This window comes from Podarcis tiliguerta (genome assembly GCF_965153285.1).
Source record: "Podarcis tiliguerta genome assembly, chromosome: 2".
Taxonomy (NCBI): Eukaryota; Metazoa; Chordata; class Lepidosauria; order Squamata; family Lacertidae; genus Podarcis; species Podarcis tiliguerta.
The window spans coordinates 114,088,875-114,106,265 of record NC_139535.1 but is presented as its reverse complement, the minus strand read 5'-3'; the positions used below and the strand labels follow the sequence as shown (position 1 = coordinate 114,106,265).

Sequence of the window (17,391 nt, the reverse complement as noted above, 5' to 3'; positions counted from 1 at the left end):
GCCAGCGTGACAAGCTGCATCTGGCGAGCCAGCGCAGCACACGGAAACGCCATTTACCTTCCCGCCAGTAAGCGGTCCCTATTTATCTACTTGCACCCGGGGGTGCTTTCGAACTGCTGGGTTGGCAGGCGCTGGGACCGAACGACGGGAGCGCACCCCGCTGCGGGGATTCGAACCGCCAACCTTTCAATCGGCAAGTCCTAGGCACTGAGGTTTTACCCACAGCGCCACCCGCGTCCCTATGCCAGGAGCATAGATAAACACAAAAGCAGTTTGGATTATGAATTGTGGGCAGACAAATCAAATATTTAAAAATGTGTTATGAAACAGAATGTACTTCAATGAAATGAGCTATTAACCTAGAGAAGAATGAAAACGTCAAGTATCAGCCACATACTGCTTTATAGGTCCTGTTTTGACAGGGCCTTGAACACATCAGTCTGAGAGGTCTTTCTCAATACTAGTGCCCAAATCATGGGATGCCCTCCCTCCTCAGGTTCAGCAACTCCCAACCCTGATGGGTTTCCAGCGCCAGTTAATATTGTCCTTAATCACCCAGGCTTTAGGTTAATTGGTGGGAGGTCAACATGTCTGCCCACTCTAGACTTAACTTGTTTTTTTCGTTTGCTGTTTTAAAGTTATATTGTTTTGAATTCGTATCAAGTTTGTTATGATGTACCATGCTTTGTGATTATATTTAATTAAGAGCAAGTTATAAACGTCTTAAATAAATAAATAGGCGGCCACCAAGGCCCCTTTTCAGCTCAAAACTCTTATGATAGATATTTGCTAAAACAGAATTACCTTTCACTATAAAGTTGTAGAAAAATGAAGTTCTCAAAATAACGCATTGCATTTTCGCCTTTCCCAAAGGCTAAGACCCAAACCAATGGATTGAAGTTACGAGAAGGGAGATTGCGACTAAACATCAGGAAGAACTTTGTGACAGCAAGAGCTGTTAGTGGAACAGAGAGATGGTGGGCTGTACTTCATTGGAGGTTTTTTAAGCAGAGATTGGATGGCCATCTGTCATGTATGAACTAGTTGAGATACCTGCATGACCCATCCAACTCTACAACTATTTGATTCTATTATTCCCTTATGCTGTAGTTATAAATCCCTGGGCACATCTGAATCATTTTCATTAAATATTTTTACAACATTCTAAACCAGCCATCCCCAAACTTGGCCCTCCAGATGTTTTGGGACTACAACTCCTATCATCCCTGGCTAACAGGACCAGTGGTCAGGGATGATGGGAATTGTAGTCCCAAAACATCTGGAGGGCTGCATTTGGGGGTGCCTGTTCTAAACTGAGCAACCATTCATTACTCCCTGCTTAGGATGCAATGGGAAACTATGGTTAATTGAACTATGGTTTCATCGCAATTCACAGAGAAGGGAAATGGGAAGGGGGTCACACAGAGGTGAAAAGCTGATGCGTATCTCAGCTTATTGAGCCAAGATGGGATCACCCAAACTGACTCATTGAGTAATCCTGAGAGCACCACCTTCAGAAGGGCAACTCAGCAATTCATCAAGCCAACTAAAAATAGGATTCTGAGTCACCCTTTGTTCATGTTTGTGGCTGAGCAACCTCACACTGGCAAAGGCCATGTTTGCTGCAATTTCACATTCTAAATGGGAACACACCTCCACCTTCCAGCATTCGTTTCCTGTATATTCCAAATTTTGAGTACAGTCCCAGACAAGAAGACAGCTAATTAAAGAACAACTGGAACCAGGAGAAAGAAAAATAGACAAAAAAAGGAGAAGCAATAGCCTCCAGAAGATCAAAAGAGACTACGAGGCTCTGGGCAGGAAATTGAAGCAATTAAATGCACAAATCGTCATCTCATCTGTCCTCCCAGTTGAACGACGTGGCCCAGGGAGAGAGAGGAAAATAGTGGAAGTAAACAGCTGGCTTCGCAAATGGTGTAAACAGGAACGGTTTGGATTCTTAGATCACGGACTGCAGTTTCTTGAGGATGGACTTCTGGCAAGCGATGGGCTGCACCTCACAACGGTTGGGAGGAATGTTTTTGCCAAAAAACTAAGAAACCTCATCAGGAGGGCTTTAAACTGACTAATGTGGGGGAGGGAGACAGTGCTCCTGAAGGTAGGAGTCTATTAATTGATGAAGATGATCATCCAAATGTCATAGACCAAATGGAGCAAACAGCAAGCAGACCTAGTGGTGGGAGGAAAAAATCCTTAAATAAGAGACACGGGGGAATGACTAATGGACTTCAATGTCTGTACACTAATGCACAAAGCATGGGAAATAAACAAGATGAGCTTGAGCTCTTGGTACAGCAAACTAAATATGACATAATAGGCATCACTGAAACCTGGTGGGATAAGTCCCACGATTGGAATGTAAAAATGGAGGGATACAATCTATTTCAGAGAAACAGACCAGACAAGAAAGGAGGAGGAGTGGCGTTATATGTCAGGGATGTGTATACCTGTGAAGAGATCCAAGATTTAGAACCTCAAAGCCAAAGTGAGAGCATTTGGGTCAAAATTAAGGGAGAGAAGAATAATAGTGACCTCATTGTGGGAGTTTACTATAGATCCCCAAGCCAAACGGAGGACATAGATGATGCCTTCCTGGAACAGATGGCCAAGCATGCAAAAGGAAGGAAGATAGTAGTAATGGGGGACTTCAATTACCCAGATATTTGTTGGAGGTCAAACTCAGCCAAGAGCATAAGGTCAAACAGATTCCTCACTGGCCTTGCAGACAACTTCATTGTCCAGAAAGTGGGAGAAGCAACAAGAGGAACAGCCATTTTAGATCTGGTCCTAACCAATGTCGATGACCTGGTTAATGGGGTGGAAGTGGAAGGATCATTAGGCGCAAGTGATCATGCTCTTCTGAAGTTTACTATACAACGGAAAGGAGCAGCCAAGCATACTAGGACTCAATTTCTTGACTTTAAGAAAGCCGACTTCATAAAACTTAGGGAAGTGCTGGGTGAGATCCCATGGACAGTAATACTAAAAGGAAAGGGAGTTCATGATGGCTGGGAGTTTGTTAAGAGGGAGATAGTAAAAGCACAACTTCAGGCAATACCAATGAGACGGAAACATGGAAGGTGCCTAAAGAAGCCAGGGTGGCTATCTAAAGAACTTTTAACTGAGTTAAGATTAAAAAAGGATGTGTACAAAAAATGGAAAAGGGGGGAAACCACCAAAGAGGAATTCAAACAAATAGCCAGCACGTGTAGACACAAAGTCAGAAAAGCTAAAGCACAGAATGAACTCAGGCTTGCTAGAGAGGTTAAAAGCAACAAAAAAGGCTTCTATGGGTATGTTCGTAGCAAAAGGAAGAACAAAGAAACAGTGGGGTCACTCAGAGGAGAAGATGGTGAAATGCAAACAGGGGACACAGAAAGGGCTGAACTCCTCAATGCCTTCTTTGCCTCAGTCTTCTCCGATAAAGAAAACAATGCCCGACCTGAAGAATTTGGAGGAAATGATTCAGCAGAGGAAACACAGCCCAGAATAACTAAGGAGATAGTACAAGAATACTTGGCTAGTTTAGATGTATTCAAGTCTCCAGGGCCAGATGAACTGCATCCAAGAGTATTAAAAGAACTGGCAGATGTGATCTCAGAACCACTGGCAGTCATCTTTGAGAATTCCTGGAGAACAGGCGAAGTCCCGGCAGACTGGAGGAGGGCAAATGTTGTCCCTATTTTCAAAAAGGGGAAAAGAGAGGACCCAAATAATTACCGCCCAGTCAGTCTAACATCAATACCAGGGAAGATTCTGGAGCAGATCATTAAGCAAACAATCTGTGAGCACCTAGAAAGGAATGCTGTGATCACCAATAGTCAGCATGGATTTCTGAAAAATAAGTCATGTCAGACTAACCTGATCTCATTTTTTGACAGAATTACAAGCCTGGTAGATGAAGGGAACGCAGTGGATGTAGTCTACCTTGATTTCAGCAAGGCATTTGACAAGGTGCCCCATGATATTCTTGTAAAGAAGCTGGTAAAATGCGGTCTTGACTATGCTACCACTCAGTGGATTTGTAACTGGCTGACTGACCGGACCCAAAGGGTGCTCATCAATGGTTCCTCTTCATCCTGGAGAAGAGTGACTAGTGGGGTGCCACAGGGTTCTGTCTTGGGCCCGGTCTTATTCAACATCTTTATCAACGACTTGGATGATGGACTCAAGGGCATCCTGATCAAATTTGCAGATGACACCAAACTGGGAGGGGTGGCTAACACCCCAGAAGACAGGATCACACTTCAAAACGACCTTGACAGATTAGAGAACTGGGCCAAAACAAACAAGATGAATTTTAACAGGGAGAAATGTAAAGTATTGCACTTGGGCAAAAAAAATGAGAGGCACAAATACAAGATGGGTGACACCTGGCTTGAGAGCAGTACATGTGAAAAGGATCTAGGAGTCTTGGTTGACCACAAACTTAACATGAGCCAACAGTGTGACGCGGCAGCTAAAAAAGCCAATGCAATTCTGGGCTGCATCAATAGGAGTATAGCATCTAGATCAAGGGAAGTTATAGTGCCACTGTATTCTGCTCTGGTCAGACCTCACCTGGAGTACTGTGTCCAGTTCTGGGCACCACAGTTCAAGAAGGACACTGACAAACTAGAACGTGTACAGAGGAGGGCAACCAAAATGGTCAAAGGCCTGGAAACAATGCCTTATGAGGATCGGCTAAGGGAGCTGGGCATGTTTAGCCTGGAGAAGAGGAGGTTAAGGGGTGATATGATAGCCATGTTCAAATATATAAAAGGATGTCACATAGAGGAGGGAGAAAGGTTGTTTTCTGCTGCTCCAGAGAAGCGGACACGGAGCAATGGATCCAAACTACAAGAAAGAAGATTCCACCTAAACATTAGGAAGAACTTCCTGACAGTAAGAGCTGTTCGACAGTGGAATTTGCTGCCAAGGAGTGTGGTGGAGTCTCCTTCTTTGGAGGTCTTTAAGCAGAGGCTTGACAACCATATGTCAGGAGTGCTCTGATGGTGTTTCCTGCTTGGCAGGGGGTTGGACTCGATGACCCTTGTGGTCTCTTCCAACTCTATGATTCTATGATTCTATGATTCTATGATTCTATGAAACCACGTTGAGCCTGGCTGCCAATTGCTTTGAGAATAAGAGCCAGAATGCCTCCTAAGAAAAGTATGTGATGATGGGACATCAATCTCAGGGTCATTCCTGGGAGAAAAGATGGTGGCTGCCTTCTCCCATGCCGCCACCCGGAATGTTCCTGGTAAGAATGCATTGCCATCACATAGTACCATTGCATGGGTCATTCTAGCTCTTGTTTTCTTTTCTAATTTTTTTAAAAAAAATATTCACAATTTCAAAATAACAAATTATCAAAACATATCATATTCATTATTTTTTCCCTCCCCCCTTCAAATCCTCCCCCCAAGACTTCCCTCACCTCCTCTCTCTGATTTCTCAGCACATATTATTCTCTACATTTTATAAATGTATGCACATCCTTACATTATCTATCTACCATATTATCAACTAACAAATTTGTGTATGTTTATTCAAAACCTGCCAAGGAGCCCAATTCATTTTTTTGTCTTTTTAGATAAATTGTAAAAAGCTCCCATTCTTCCTTAAAGTCACAGTTGTCCTTGTCCCGCAATTTGTATGTCAATTTATTTATTTATTTTAAAAAAATATTTATTACTTTTCCAACAATTTAAACATTACAACAAACAAACAAAAACAATACAATACAATACAAAGACACTACAAAACACTAACACTAACACATCAAACTAACAAAACAAAAACAATTTAAAACACATCAAACAATTTCAATATCTTATCTTCCATTCACTTATTTCAATTTAGCCAGCTCTGCATAGCTCATCAGTTTTTCTTGCCACTCTTCTTTCGTTGGGATTTCCTCGTTTTTCCATCCATGTGCTGTCAAGACCCTTGCCGCTGTTGTAGCATACATAAATAAGTTCCTTGTTTTTCTTGGCAAGTCTTGTCCTGCAATCCCTAACAGAAATGCTTCTGGTTGTTGTTTTTTTACAAATGTCATTTTAAACATTTTTTTCAGTTCATTATATATCATTTCCCAAATTTTTTAAACTTCTCTACATTCCCACCACATATGATAAAAAGTCCCTTCTTTTTCTTTACATTTCCAACATGTATTTGACCCAGTTTTGTACATTTTTGCTATCTGTACTAGCTCTTAGTCCTTAGCCCCATCAAAAAGTACTACATGCCCCGCCCCAAAAAAAAGTACTGTGATTTTTGCAAGCCAGCAAAGATTTTACAGTCTTTGGAGTTGGTTGCCCCTCTAACCTGTAACTGTGCCATAAATTCGCCCCAGTTCCACCCAATGGCTTCTGCAAGTAGGGTTGGGAACAGGGGCAAATTTAGGTTTGATGAGGTCCTAAGCTACTAAAGGAAATGGGGCCCTTTATATGTCCAACTGTCCTTTTCAACAATAAACTGTCACAGTTTTTTGTGCTGAATATATGCTATATGGTAATTTATGGACCTAACAGGTATCTAAAGCCATTTGCACATTTTTAAAAAATGTATTTTATCAAAGTAATTGTTGAACTGAAATACAATTAAGAAGAAGTATATTAAGAGTGAAATAATTAGTAAGCTCTTACTTAAAATGTAGGCACCCTATATATAGAAATGAGCAAACCATTGATATTCTAGGCAGCAGGCTAGCAGGCGAGGCCCATTACTGACATCATAGGAGCCTAAGGTAAAGGTAAAGGATTGGACCATTAGGTCCAGTTGTGACCGACTCTGGGTTGCGGCGCTCATCTCTCTTTAGTGGCCGAGGGAGCTGGCGTACAGCTTCCGGGTCATGTGGCCAGCACGACTAAGCCACTTCTGGCGAACCAGAGCAGCGCACGGAAACGCTGTTTACTTCCCCGCCAGAGCGTACCTATTTATCTACTTGCACTTTGACGTGCTTTTGAACTGCTAGGTTGGCAGGAGCCGGGACCGAGCAATAGGAGCTCACCCCATCGCGGGGATTCAAACCGCCGACCTTCTGATCAGCAAGTCCTAGGCTCTGTGGTTTAACCCACAGCGCCACCCGCATCCCTTACCCTATATATAGAAATGAAATGAGCAAACCAGTGATATTCTAGGGAGCAGGCTAGCAGGTGCAGCCCATTACTTACATCATAGAAGCCTACACAACACAAAACACTGTTGCTGTATGTAGGTTTTATTTTATTTGTTTTTTATCTTATACTTTGGAAATGTAGATCCAGTTTTGTTCCTTTTGATTTTTTGGGGCCCCCAAGGGAGTGGGGCCCTAAGCTATAGCTTGTTTAGTTTATACATAATTCCAGCACTGGCTGGGAGCATCTCATATCTGAAGCCCTGGGGAGCCACTGCTAATTGGTATCATGCAGAACCAGAAGGACCTGATGGTGTGACTGGGCGCCTTCCTGTTTTGCTGGCATAATAATAATAATAATTTATTATTTGTACCCCACCCATCTGGCTGGGTTTCCCCAGCCACTCTGGACGGCTTCCATAGAAACCAAAAATACATTAAAATATCACAGATTAAAAACTTCCCTGAACAGGGCTGCCTTAAGATGTCTTCTGAATGTCAGGTAGTTATTTATCGTTTGGACATCTGAAGGGAGGGCGTTCAACAGGGCGGGCACCACTACTGAGAAGGCCCTCTGCCTGGTTCCCTGTAGCTTTGCTTCTTGCAATGAGGGAACCGCCATAGAGTTAAAGGGATGGGGAAAGCTTCGCCAGTCTCATTTCCGACGGCAGCCCAAGCACTAGGGCAGTGTGGTGACAAAGCTCAGCACGGACACGGCTGTGGGCTGTGGGCTGTGGGAGGTGATAATGTATCAAAGGTTCCCTTCCGTTCTAAAAGCTTTGCAGAGTACTGGACACTGGTTGCTCACTTGCTTCACATAGTCCACCAGGCATCCTTCAAAGCCACCACGTTCATTGCAGAGAGCCTTTTGCTACCAGAGAACAATTGGCAATGTTTCCACTTGGTTTGACTAAACATTCTGGAGTGTGTGCTTCCCTTTGTCCATGGAGATTTGCTTATTGAAAGATAGCCACGCCTATCTGTGCTTAAACAGTCATTTCTGTTACTCAAGGAAAGGCTGTGTTTGCAATGGCATCGGTGGATTTGGCTCGCATGCCAAGCCCTCGCATTACCCGAGCCACCAGCACTAGTCCAGAAAAAGACAGGTGAAATATACTCAAAGTTGAGTGTTGATTTCATGCTCTTTATTTCAGCTCAGGGCAAACAGTGAGTTAGTGCTTTCCCCCCAAACCTCTGACTATATATACAGTGGACACCCAGGCTGAGAACGTGATCCATGTGGGATGCACGTTCGCAGCCCGCAGCGTTCGCAACCCACAGCGGCGCGTCTGCTCAGTGGCGTAGCGTGGGTTGTCAGCACCCGGGGCAAGGCAAGTAATTTGCGCCCCCTAACCCGTGGATTTTAGTAGGGGCAGAGAGCTGCGAGTGCGAGCGCCCCCCCCCCCCCGATGTTGCGCCCGGTGCGGCCGGGCCCCCCTGCACCCCCCATGCTACGCCACTGCGTCTGCTTACATGAGGGGTTGCAATTCGATGTTTCTGCGCATGTGCAAAGTGCGATTTAGTGCTTCTGTGCATGCGCAACCGCCCAAACCCAGAAGTAACCTGTTCCGGTACTTCCGGGTTTCGGTGGTCCGTAACCCAAAAAAAAGCAACCTGAAGCGTCTGTAACCCGAGGTATGACTGTACATTATTTACACAATGGGTCCCGTGTGATTGGCTGATTCAACTCCCATCCTGGAGCCTGATTGAGCTGCTCCTGCAGGCCAATCAGGTTGCGGATTCACTTCCTCCTGGAGCCTGATTGCACTGCTCCTGCAGACCAATCAGGTTGCTGATTCACTTCCTCCTGGAGCCTGATTGCACTGCTCCTGCAGACCAATCAGGTTGCTGATTCACTTCCTCCTGGAGCCTGATTGCACTGCTCCTGCAGACCAATCAGGTTGCTGATTCACTTCCTCCTGGAGCCTGATTGGACTGCTCCTGCAGGCCAATCAGGTTGCTGATTCACTTCCTCCTGGAGCCGGATTGGGTGGCTCCTGCAGACCAATCAGGTTGCTGCCTTCTAGGATCCTACCTGCCTATTGTTCTAGGATCCAAACTCAGTACATAACAACAGCCATGGCTTTCTCCTTTGCAGGAATGCCTTCCTTAAAGTGGGCAGGTGTGGAACAGGTTGCTTCAACTGGCATAGCTTGCATGGCCACAGCCTACCCCTGCTGCTCTGTTACTGTTAAAGGGCCAGGAGTCACCTCCGCTTTCCCTCCAGGCCATCCCAGCACTACTATGTGGCAGTGTGTCAATATCAGCCCCACAAGCATCTGATGGGGGGAAACATTAGGGAGTAGCAAGGTGCAGTGGCGTAGCGTGGGGGGCCGGCCGCACCGGGCGCAACATCTGGGGTTAGGGTTAGGGGGCGCAAATCCACGGGTTAGGGGGCGCAAATTACTTGCCTTGCCCCGGGTGCTGACAACCCATGCTACGCCACTGGCAAGGTGTTAGAGTTATATGTCCCAGGTGCCCTGTCCTGTACCCTAAAAAGCCGCCTGCTGTCCTTAAACATAGTGGATGCTGTCCATCGCCAGGCTTGAAGGACAAGTCCAGTGTCATTTCAGTCACCTTCTGTGCATGGATTGGGGGTGGCATAGCTTATCCTTCGTCTTAGCAAAATCTTGTCCTTCATGTCAGACAGCAAGATGGCTTGAGCTGGCCTTTGCACCTATGCCTTTAACAGAAGCCTGAGACGCAGAAAATGGTGGGTGAGCAGGGGGTAAGCATAAACACTGCTTGTGACTGCAGGCTGAGGGCACTTCTAGACGGCCTGTTTTGCGCAGGTGAGATTCAGTCACTTACCAGCACGTTCAGGTTGCAAAACTATAATTGATTGGGAAGTATTGTGCAACAAACCTGCTTCCCTCACAGACCAGACATTTTGCACTAAGGAAATGTTGGGGGGGGGGGAATGCAGTGGAAAGTGTGGAATGACACTTGCTTTGGCACAACATCATCCAGGCCGGCCCCCCCACAAACAAATCAGAATATATGCTCATGAAGCAGCCAGCATCATCTAATCTCCCTGAAAACCAATCAGGATACTTTAAGAACAGGCCACCTGGAAGGGCCTGGAGCTGTTGTTAAAGGGAACACAACAGGAGACAGCGCCCGTGAATAAAGGGTGAGCAACTGTAGCCAACAATAATTAGAATTTTGCAACCTAGGAACCGCAGAAACTAAAGGTAATAATATTGTAGCAGGAATGTGTTTGTTTTTTAAACTTCCTTTTAAAGAAGACTTTTGGTTTGCATATGGTTGGCCTTTTTGTCTCGGTTCTAATCTGCTGATTTAGAATAATGTTTCCTCCTGCTGCTGCTTTATTTTGGGGGGTTTTCTTTCTTTGTTTGTTTTTGTTTCAATGTTTCTCCAACTAGTGCATGGGTAGGCAAACTGGGGCTGGATCCGGCCCAATTGCCTTCTCAATCCTGCCCGCGGACGGTCTGGGAATCAGCGTGTTTTTACATGAGTAGAATGTGTCCTTCTATTTAAAATGCATCTCTGGGGTATTTGTGGGGCATAGGAATTTGTTAATTCCCCCCCCCCAAAAAAAATATATATAGTCTGGCCCCCCCACAAGGTCTGAGGGACAGTGGACCGGCCCCCTGCTGAAAAAGTTTGCTGACCCTTGAACTAGTGCTTTAAAACTATTAACTTATGTTGTTTGCTGCCTTGAGATATTTTTTTTTCCAATAAGGAAAGGGGGGGGATGTTGCTATGCAAATGCAAAGAAACACCACTTCTTATGCTAGTTTACTGCAGAAGCTTCCTGGGATCCTAACAAACACAGTTATGTACTGAGTTGACTAGGATCCAAACTGCAGCAGTCTGATTGGTCCTAGAACAATAGGATCCAAAAGGCAGCAGTCTGATTGGTCCTAGAACAATAGGATTCAGAATGCAGCAGTCTGATTGGTCCTAGAACAATGCAGCAGTATGATTGGTTGGCAGGAAGCACCCAATCATGCTCCAGATAGAAGTGAATCCACCACCTGATTGGCTTACAGTAGAATTCCGGAATTAGCCAATCATGTGCAGCCCATTGTGTAAGTAATGTATATAAAGCAGATACTTTGAGGGGACTTTCATTCATTCCTCCTCACCACTATGAGCTGAATAAAGAGCATGAAATCACTTTGCGACTCTGAGTATATTTCACACACCGTGCATCACCCAACTCCAGTATCCCAGTTTCCCAGTTGTCTTGCTTCCCCCATTTAGGTTATACTTCCTTGGGAGCAGGGCTCCCATGCCAGCCACATCCCGCCTCTGAGTTTGTCCTGTTCCAGCTGCTCTGCCAAGTGAGGGGGGTGATGGGACTGGTTGGGTAGAAGACAGAACTTCCAACAGTAGGTGGAGCCAGAGTCAGTGACAGTCTGAGCTAACTAATTCCAGCTTTGTCCTTGTCATCCTCCCTGCTGAGTTCTGCCAGGGCAATACTGACACTAAGGAAGAGGAAGCTGACAGCCGGAGCCACACCTTGGATTGATTGAATGTAAGAAAGGAGGCAGGCAGGTAGGGGCTGGGTGAGGCTGGTGGGGCAGTGCCCCATTTGCCCAAACGGACCGGTTCCGGCAGCCTGCTCCCTGGCAAAACAGCTCTGCTGGTGAAGTTTTCTCCTGGCACCTTTGTCGTGATGGTAGCATGTCTGGTGTTCTTTCTTCTTCTTCTTCTTTTTGATACAATTTATTAATTTTATGATAACCAAAAACAAACAACAACAACAACAAAACCCATTACAATCAAATATTTAAACCATAAGTCTTAATTGACTCCCCACCCCCTCCCGGTTCCATCATTTTATACTTGATCATGCAGGTCCATATGATCTTATATTCTTAATAATCCAATTTTAAAACCTTGTTCCTATTGTTACAAATGACTTCTAGAAGTTCAGCTAATGTAGAAACCCATACACAAAGCTTACATAATATGCATTCAACATTTCTCCTTTAAAAAAAAAAAAATCAATGTCCTTTTTCTTTCTTGGATTTAAAATGATTTAATATGTCCTGCATAGTTCAGTATTTTGTTTTGCCAGTCTCCTTCTTCTTCTTCTTTGCTGGTGACTTCTTCGTTCTGTAGAGATGGGCTGGTTTTGGCCAGGCATCCACTCTCAAATAGAGGAGCCAAGTCTTTCCCTCTATAAGGCCATCAAATCCTGTACCTCTCAATATCACTTCAATTTTTTTTAACAACAATCATTTTCCACATTCTCTTCAGTTCTTTATATGTCTTTCCCCAGGCGTTTTTAATAATTTTACATTGCCACCACCTCTAATACTTTTTGCCCTCCCTTCCTGTTTCTTCTCTAACACAGCCAGAGCCTCCCAAATCATTTCAGATGAGGTAACCTTTTTATCTGTCAAAGCCCCCCAAATCATTTCACATAAGATACCATTTTTGTCTTGAATCACTCTAATTGCATTCAAGGATTGTGCCTTAAATGTCTACAGCTCCCGTCAAGCATTAGACACAGTTGCAGTGTGGATTCACTGAAGGACCTAGTAAAATTAGCAAAGTTCCTTCGACAACAGGTGCCTGAAATCTGCCGCACATGCAATCCAAAACACACTTCTTCTTCAAAGAAACTAAAATGGGTCACCCATCAGTGCTATCCACGATCTGATGTTGATAAATAAGGAGGCAGGCATGAGTAGAGCTTAGCAGGCACCCCTAGGGACCAGCTTCCCTTCTCTCTATATGTGAGAAGTGCCAGCTTCAATAGTCTGGTCAGCTTCAGTACTCTGAGATTTGTCTATTTTTGACTACACACACACCAGAGCGAGGGCCTGTTCAGTGGTATGAATGGCCTCATGACTCTAAAAGGCCTCTCAAAACATTTATATTGCCGATCAGAAGGTTGGAAGTTCAAATCCCCACGACAGGGTGAGCTCCCGTTGCTCAGTCCCAGCTCCTGCCAACCTAGCAGTTCATCAGAGTGCAAGTAGATAAATAGGTACCGCTCCGGCAGGAAGGTATACGACGTTTCCGTGCACTGCTCTGGTTCACCAGAAGCAGCTTAGTCATGCTGGCCACATGACCCGGAAGCTGTCTGTGGACAAACACCGGCTCCCTCGGCCTATAGAGCGAGATGAGCGCTGCAACTCCAGAGTCGTCCACAACTGGACTTAACGGTCAGGGGTCCCTTTACCTTTACTGCTTATTTGAAAGGAGTTGCAATTGTAGGTTTCAAATCCTTGGTTCCACGTGCTCCATTTCTGCATTAAACACATGATGATGATGATGATGATGATTTATTTATTTATATCCCACCCTCCCCAGCCAAAGCCAGGCTCAGAGCAGCTAACAACAATAAAAGTAACACAGCATTCTAAAATCAATTCATTCTAAAATTAATTAAGAAACAAATTAATGGCAACCATTGGGCTAGAGTTCTATGAGGATTACCAAAGGAGCGGGTGGGACTGTGCCTTGGCCACACCTCAAGAGGTGGGATATAAATGTTTTAGTCAGTAAACGAAAAGGATATCTTTACTTAAAACTTGTGATGTGAAAACCAAAATTAAGATCCAGCCAAGCCACATAACGCAACAGAACCCAGCCCAGAGGGAGGAAATGGGTGGAGAATCTCTCACAAACACTGATCCTCTTCAAAGATCTGGGAGATTTGCAATGACAGCTGGGTCACCAGTCTAGATGGGGAACCAGTCACAAAGACATAGAACGAACTGGATGGGGATGGTGGAAAATGTTCTCTTTGCTTGTCTTCTCCTGCTCTGGAAGGTAGGACCCAAACCAATGGCTTCAAGCTACATGAAAGGACATTTCGACTTAACACTTGGAAAAACTTTCTGACAGCAAGAGCTGTTTGGCAGTGGAATAAGAGGTGGTGGATTCTCCTTCCTTGGTTTTTTTATTATTATTATCTTTTATTTCAAAAACCGAAAAAAGAAAAATTACAAACATCAAATTCAACTTCCATATTCATTTTCTAACTTAAACCTATTACATAATTAACTACCATATTTTTCGCTCTATAAGACGCACCAGACCACAAGAGGCACCTAGTTTTTGGAGGAGGAAAACAAGAAAAAAAATATTCTGAATCTCAGAAGCCAGAACAGCAAGAGGGATCGCTGTGGGATAGCTGTGCAGCCTGCATTCGCTCCATAAGACGCACACACATTTCCCCTTACTTTTTAGGAGGGGAAAAGTGAGTCTTATAGAGCAAAAAATATGGTAAATTAAAATATGCCTAATTACTCTAAATTTCTCTTTGCTGTATACAAATACAACACAGTTAGAAATTTTATATTAAAGCTTTTGTATTATAAATAATATTTCAAATTCCCCGGGCCCATATGACTGATATATGCAAAGCTGGTTTCCCCCAACGCTTACGATTCCATATCTGATTCACAGTCAGCCGGCCTCTGCAGAGCTTTTTACAGCAACCCAACGAATTATTCTTAGACACTGAGAAGCAATAATGAGTGGCTAGGCAACCTTTTCTGTTTGGCTGCCACGGGGCTGGTGATCATCCATTCACCCTTTTCCAGAGTCAGTTTGAGCTGCCTAAGGATAGGTAGCAAGATACAGAGTTGGCATTTGTTCTGTCGTTTTATTGTCTCACAATTTAGTGGTTCAACACAGTGCCTCACACCTTTGTGTCTGCAGCTATGCAAATCTGCGCAGACACTTCTTGAAAACTCAAAACGTTTCTTTTTTTAAAAAAAATGGTTTTGATCTGACGCTTTTAGCAGTGTACAGTTCAGAAAAGGTTGTGGTGAAGTCTAACTGGCGGCAAGCATGCTTCTCCTTTATCTCCACTGCCTCCTTGCTCGGTTTTGGTTCCTCTCCCATCTCACTGCATCATGTGGACTGCTCACAATTTGAATCATGTGACTGGGTAAGCTGTATTAGATCATTGCAGGAACCACAAACCCTCTTGTTGGAGTTTTGAAACAAAGCAGCTTTGGGGGGGGGGGGACTGTAAGCTTTCATGGATTGGGGCCCATTTCATCAGGTGTGTTATCTATCATTTGACCACGAGGATTATCTAGTCCAGCCCCCTAAAATACAGGAATCTTTTGCCTGACATGGGACATGAACCTGCGACCCCTAATCTCATGTTCTACGAGATCCCAACTAAAGAAGAATGACAACTTAAAGAAGATGGAATGTGCACAGCTTGCAGACCTAACATACAGAATAAGAGAACAAGAAGAACATACACTTAAAGAAGACTGGAAAATGTTTATTGAATATATGGGGGGGGTGTACACATGAAAACGTAGGCAGCATTAAGATAAATTCAACAGTGTAAACAAGTTTTGTAGGACGTAATAATGGAATACTGAATGGTTTCCTTTTATGTAAAATATGCACGGATTTATGATATGCAAAATGAACCATGGAAAGAGAAGAAGGGAAGCCATTGACATTTTAAAAAAAATCATTTTTATTGATTTTCCAATAAAAACAGCCAATCGACATATCCACATCATAATCCAATCAAAAACAAGAAACTAAAATAAAAAAGACCAAATTGTAATCCAAATTGTATTTATTAATTTTTCGGGGCTCCCCATAGTCTGGACCTCTGAAGCGTATCTGCAAATCTTCGTTGTTGACATTTTAAGGTTGTTTAAATGAATATTCTAAAGTGTAAAACAGAATATATATATATATACACAGTGCTTTTTCTGGGGGGGGGGGCACAGTGGTACGCATACCCCTAAACATTTTGTGAATCTAAGTTTGGCCTCATTGAGGGGCAGTATTTCAATATGAGTAGGAAAGTGAGAGTGAAAGTGAGAATACCCCTAAACATTTTTTTTATAGAGTGAGTCTCATGCTCTACCGATGATGGAGCCTGCTTCTTCTCAACCTGGAGGGCCACTCAGCAATGAAGCGGGACCCGAAGTGTGCCCAATGCCTGCTGCTTCCTGCCTTGCCAGGGGTTGGACTAGATGACCCCTGCGGGTCCCTCCCAACTCGGCGCTTCCGGGCGCTAGGACCCAACGCGCGAGGCGCCTGGCTGGGGGCGCGCCGGCCCTAGGACCCAGCGGCAGCGCCGCTCCGAGATACACCTGTGCCTGGGGCGGCGGAGTTTCCCGCTGGCTCGCCCGGGGTCGGCGGCAGGTGAGAAGTCCGGCGGGCGGGACCCGCCTCCTCCGGGCTCCACCTGCGCCAGAGCGGAGGCTGCCCAGCAGTCGCGGCCAGAGAGCGCGCCGACCTCCGCGCCGAGGTGGTCCCGGGCGAGGTGAGTGCAGCCTCTCCGCCTTTGTGCTTCGGACTCCGGGGCGCGGACCCACTTCTTCTGGGACTGGGGAGCCGCTGGGCTGGGCTCCTTCCTTGGCTGGGGGGCAGGCGCGCGTCCCCCCCCCCCCCCAATCCTTGGTGGCTTTTGGGCACAGGGTCCCGTGGGGTGGATGCTGAAGGCGTGGGGGGCTTCCCCCGGAGTTGGGGTGAATTCGTGGCTGCGCGGGGATGCTTTCACCTGTGGTACCCCCCCCCCAAAAAAAGTGCCTTTGCTTCAACTGTTGATACAAATATACACGAGAAGGCTTTAATATTTTCCCTCTTTTTGCAAATCTCGTTTTAACTCCTGGCGATCCAAATAGAGAGGAGGGGGCTTTATTTTTGTGTTTGTTGGTCCCGCTAAACTATTGCCTTAGGAAAGATGTCGGGGCAGTGGCGTAGCGTGGGGGGTGCAGGGGGGGCGGCCGCACCGGGCGCAACATCTGGGGGTTAGGGTTAGGGGGCGTAAATCCACGGGTTGGGGGCGCAAATTACTTGCCTTGCCCCGGGTGCTGACAACCCACGCTACGCCACTGTATCGGGGGGAGGGTGTGGTTGGGTTGCGTTGGAGGCGAGTTGAAAGATGGGACCAGGCTACTTCAGATGTCCTCTTTTCTGCGGCTTCTTCCTCCTGCCTGTCTTCTCAATCCCATCCCTCCCTCCTCAAACTATCCTGAACAAATGGAAAGCGGGTTTTGCCACTGGGAGTAAATCACCTTACTATCACTTGTCAGTTCCTTCCAGCCCTTTCCACTGAAGGTCATGTGGGGTCGAATATTGCGCGCGGACTGACTTGACGGAGGGGTGGCTTCTTATTGTGACACAGTCATCGCACTCGGGTCTCTGGTTCACAGGTCCGACAGGTTTTGAACCAATACCGAAACCTGCAAAACTTGCTTGATCGGGGCAGAGAGCGGGGATTGCTTCTGCGGATGTGGGTATGGGTGTGCGCCACAGGAAGCGGCACTTTTCTCAAATCTCCTTCGACTCTGCCT

The 17,391-nt window shown here is 45.4% G+C and overlaps 1 protein-coding gene across 2 annotated transcripts in view; it reads left to right on the top strand.

The window, feature by feature from the left end:
* The first annotated feature begins 13,769 nt into the window (after window positions 1–13,769).
* GALNT6 (polypeptide N-acetylgalactosaminyltransferase 6) overlaps window positions 13,770–17,391 on the top strand; it is a 70,211-nt gene continuing 66,589 nt past the window's right edge. Inside the window, exon 1 of one of the 2 annotated variants that reach the window (XM_083427548.1) lies at window positions 13,770–13,876. The gene's annotated coding sequence lies outside the window, so the exon portion shown is untranslated. Of the gene's footprint in view, window positions 13,877–16,134; window positions 16,359–17,391 lie in introns of those variants that run through there. The other variant, XM_083427547.1, reaches the window with a different exon arrangement.